This window comes from Octodon degus, unplaced genomic scaffold (assembly GCF_000260255.1).
Source record: "Octodon degus isolate 3935 unplaced genomic scaffold, OctDeg1.0 scaffold00015, whole genome shotgun sequence".
NCBI lineage: Eukaryota > Metazoa > Chordata > Mammalia > Rodentia > Octodontidae > Octodon > Octodon degus.
In genome coordinates, this window is record NW_004524591.1 from 21,580,739 (window position 1) to 21,585,749 (window position 5,011).

General features: G+C 38.8%; 1 non-coding gene across 1 annotated transcript; it reads left to right on the top strand.

Annotated features, from left to right (window-relative positions):
- The first annotated feature begins 3,155 nt into the window (after positions 1-3,155).
- LOC111815400 lies at positions 3,156-3,357 on the top strand. The gene has a single exon (XR_002820094.1). It is a non-coding gene; the product is annotated as a small nucleolar RNA SNORA73 family (small nucleolar RNA).
- Positions 3,358-5,011: the final 1,654 nt, after the last annotated feature.

Consider the following 5,011-nt stretch of genomic DNA (forward strand, 5'->3'; position numbering starts at 1 on the left):
TACATATTAAAAAGCACTTTAATTATTATTATTACTATTATTATTATCATCATCATCCTTTTAAAGATGGGGAAACAAGGTTAAAGGGTTAAGGGCTCATACCGCACAATTGGTATGACCCCAGATTGGACCAGAGCCAAATTCTGCGGCGCTGTACAACATAGCCATAACCAGCTCTGCGATGCAACACAAGCTGGACTGCAGTGGCAAACAATTTAATTACAGGTATAGATCCGACAGTAGTCATCTCTGAAGCCCGTGTTTTTCTAGCTTTCAGCATTGATTAGGTCAGGTTGGAAGATGTACTTATGCAGAAAGCAGGTTGAGATTTAGTATTGCTTTTGTGTTGATTATCAGGCAGGTGTTTGTTTAAAGGAAGTGGAAACAGGTGTGTGGGCCTTGATTCAATTACATGATGGAGGAGACACACTGATCCATGGCCGTTTTCAAGGAGAGATGCTGATTGTGCTAATTAATCATGTGTCTGTCAGAACAATACAGAACATAATAGAAAATGATGCTCCAATTGCCATAGGTATGGAACACAGACTCTTATACCCGGCTCTCCCAGCAAGCAGATACAGCTGTTTATATTACAATGAATAAGAAACAGTACCTGCCCCCCTCCCCCCGGTTTCCAGGTATGGGATGGGTTGAAGAAAGAATGTTTTATAAATTCTTGCCAGCAGCATGGGATGTCATCCAACAGGAATCACCTCTCAAAGGAACCTTTGCTTTCAAAGAGATTAATTGAGTCTTTTCGATAATATGGGTATCCTTGAGAGATGGCTGGAAGGGACATTTTCTCTTCGATGTCTTGGAATGCTCAATCTCCTTCACCTGACCAGACGTTTATGTGTGTAATGGGTACCATAATGGTATTTAATTCATTCCCTAATTTATCTGCTTGCTACTCAATAGCCAGACTGGTCTTTAAAGAACATAAATCAGGCATATTGATCTTCTATTTAAAACTCCCCAGTGACTTCTCAGTACATTTATGATTAAATCTCAAATCCTTTCCAAGATCAACAGACCTGCACATAGTTCAACTCCCCGCATCTCCGTCTGATTTCATTTCATACCTCTCTACTTCTCTGTTTCTGTGTCCCACCTCCCACCTTGTTATAAAGTTCATGGATCTTTTCATTTCCTGAACACAATAAAGCCATTCTCAATATCAGGTGCTCTTCTTGTGTCTGTTCCCACCTTGGACTTTGGATTTTCTTTCAACTTTTCACAGACGTTCAGGTAGCTGACACCTTCCCTAGCAGATCTCCATACAAATGTAGCTTCTTCAGGAAACCTTGCTGGACAAGTACATTAGTTTCTCAACACTATAGTGAAAACCTGAGATAATCAACTTCTAAGGAAGAAAGCCTTATTTTGGCTCTTAGTTTTGGCAGGTTCAGACCATGATTAGTTGGTATCATTGGTTTGGGGGAAGGTAGAACGTGGTGGAAATGTGTGGTGGAGTATAACTGTGTTCTTTAAAGTTGGAAAGAGAGAGACAGAGAGAAACAGAGACAGAGAGAAACAGAGACAGAGACACACACAGAGACAGTTGCAGAGAGAGAGAGAGAGAGAGAGAGAGAGAGAGAGAGAGAGAGAGAGAGCTACAATGCCCCAATCTTCTTCAAATCATGTTCCCAGGACCTAAGGAGATGTTCCCACTAAGCCCTGCCTTACAAAGTTTCCATCACCTCCTCCTCATGCCAAATTGGGACATTGGCTTTTGGGTGGTGTTTCATATCCAAGCTATACCACAACCCTATCCAAATAGGGCTTTCCTAGACACACCTCTTCATGGTCTCTATCCACTTACCCCACTTTATCTTCTTCATAGCTCTAGACTTCTGGATGGAGTAGAGAGGAGATGATGGAGGAAGTTATTTTCTGGATTGAGACTCCGTTTGTCCTGCAGCGACTGCATTCAAACACACATTGCTACGTTAGAGACCACATTTCCAGAGATCTCCTTGTCTTAGAATCTAAAAAGCTGGAATGAGTGTTACTGCTCTTAACAATGAAGAGAAACAACATGAAGGCTGTAATTTTTGTAAACCTCTGGAAGATCTGAGAGAATAGAACAATGAAGTACACTGAAATACAAGGAACAACACATTTCACCTCTTCCAGAAGAATCAGGGTTTGGGAGAAAAATATTGGATTTTGTTTGTTTTGTGTAGATGTAGACTATTAATTTTGTACATTGATTTTATGACATACCCACCAAAACATAATCTTGTTTTAATTTTTTATTAGTACATATTTGCAGTGCATGATGTTTCTAATCATCTTAGGGGAAGAGATATGCACTTAACATATCTTAATTCTTTTTATTCCCCTTTTACTCCCCTCTGCCCTTTGTCTTTCTGTCTCTGGCTCTCCCTCCCACTTGCAAAAGATCTGCCTTCCTATTTCCTGTTACCACTCTTTTAGTTAGTTTGTTTTTAATATACCAAGAAAAATCCCCAATGGATGTCCCTCATGAATGTAAGAACAAATACGCTTGAGTATATTAATAACCTATGTTTTTATTAGATAAAAAGAATAGTAAATCATGAAAAAGCAGGATTTATATTGATAATAATAGGTTGGGAAATTTTTTAAAAATAAATTAACACAACTCATTACATTAAAAGACAATAGGATAAAGGAAACAAATATAATCATCTCAACAAGTTCAGAAGAAGCATCTGATAAAATGTACATTCTAAATCTCTATATAAATTGGGATTAAAAGAACTACTACCAAATGATAAAGGACTACAACTGGCACTATCATTAATGGTAAAATTCATAGACAGTGGATCCTTCAGAGAAGAAACAAGGCAAGGGGAGCCACTCTTACCTCTGTTCAATATTTTACTGGACATTCTACATAGCTCAAGAAAGCAGGAAGCATGAATGGGAGGTAAACAGACCATAAAAACATAAAATTCCCTGTTTGCAAATGATATTATTACCTACATAGAAAATACCAAAGAATCCATGAAAGAGCTACTAAAAGGATAAGTTTAGTAAGATGGAAGAATATAGTGTCAAAGTATGAAAGCTCTATGTGTACATATTACCGATAAATATTGAAAAGAATTCCAGCAAAAATTTAAAATTTTTAGATATAAGCCTAAAATATATCTGGAAACTTTTTATCAAAAATTGTACCTGGGAGTTCACTCTCCCTGGGCTCTGTCCTGGTGGCCTAGGGGAGCACAGGCTCTGCCCCGTGATGTATTGTCCCTTTCCACAACGTTGGAGAAGAAACTGGGCCTCGTTCCTGTTTGTGCATATTCCTACAACTTCTCAGAGTCCTTTGGGCAATGACTGAGGAGATAAACCATGAAGGAAACAATGTAAAAAAGAGAAAGAGAGCGAGAGCGAGAGAGAGAGAGAGAGAGAGAGAGAGAGAGAGAGAGAGAGAGAGAGAGAATGAATTATGAAAGTTTGGTGATTAAAATAAAATGACTTAAATAATTGGAAAAAGGTAATATGTTCATAGATTGGAAGAATCCATATTAATAATATGTAATGCACTGTATATCCAGATCTACCCTGTGTCTGAGTGAATTCAGGTACAATAAAATATGCAAATAGTGTTTTAAAGGAAACTGACAATCATTTTTCTGAAATTTACAAAGGAAAAAAAAAAAGGAACTACAATGGCAAAGACTATTTTAAGTAAGGACAATCAAAAAAAGGAATCAAAGTCCTTGATTTCAAGACTTTGTATAAAGCTACAATAATTAAGACAACATGATAGGCAAAAACACAAGGTGATTATTAGGACAGAAAAAAGTCAAGAAATTGACTCACACATACAGTCAACCCTCCTTATTATTGGATTTTATATTTGAAAATCTTTTTTTGAGGGGTTGTCCCTACCTGAGCCATTAGTCAAAGAAGTATAATTAAATATCCAGAGTTTTAGTTTTCAATAAGAGAAGCCATGGTAGTTCTAAAAATGAGTCTGTCAGAACTTCTAGCTTGACACAGTGCAGAAGTACTTGCACGAGACAATATATAGAGAGCAAAACAGTAGAAATTGTCATAGCAAGGTGTTGCAGGGATCTAGACTTGGGGTCTAGGGTTGGAGCAGATGGCATTCACCGAAAACACAAAGAACAAAGACCCCCTGACCTAGTAGGAGTAAAAGATAAAAGTCCACAAAGGCATTTGGTTGAAGGGCTGGAGGATGAGAACATAGATTTTAGAGCAGGGTTCTAAGGTAGAATCTGCTTATAGGAGAAACCTAGGTAGTAAAACACTGGGGCACAAAGTGTGGTCCTACTAGAAGTAGATGGTGACTACTGACATCGAATCAACTCACTGACACACATTTCTTTGATTTTTCTCTCTCTTGTAGTCATAAGGCAGGATCAGACACACAATCTAGAGTGACAACACATCACTGGTGAGGAGACATTAGCCCTCAAAAGAGTATGCTTCAGCAATAAAAAAGAATGAAGTACTGACCTACTACTGTTGTATGCAGCTGAAATAGACAGAAATATTATAGGCAGTTAGACAGGGCCAGGCCCTGAAGGACAAGATGGAAGACAAGGTGATTTTGCAACTTGGAAGAGGCACACACTCCCATATGGGCCACACCTCAAGACCAAGACAAAAGAGAAAACACAGCTACATACTTCCCTAGGGATGGGCATCACAGATTGATATTCTAAATAGGTATCAATCACCTTGAAAGAGCCCAAACGAATCACTAGCCCAAACTCCAATAGGAAGAAAGCCTGTTCCATATTCATGCCTGCTTGCTATGGGATTTGCTTCCCCATTTGGTACTGGATTTAATCAATTTTACCTGAGCAATGGTACTTGTAATCTCATTAGTTGACCATAGTTTTGTCCCATCTCATGCCCACCTAAGCGAGTTCCTATGTCTTCTCTATCACCTTACACCCACCTTACCACATGGTTTTCCTCTACAAGAGTCCCTGGAAGAGGTAACTTCCTGGGGACAACCCTCTCAGGGCCCCCTTCTCTCTCTCTC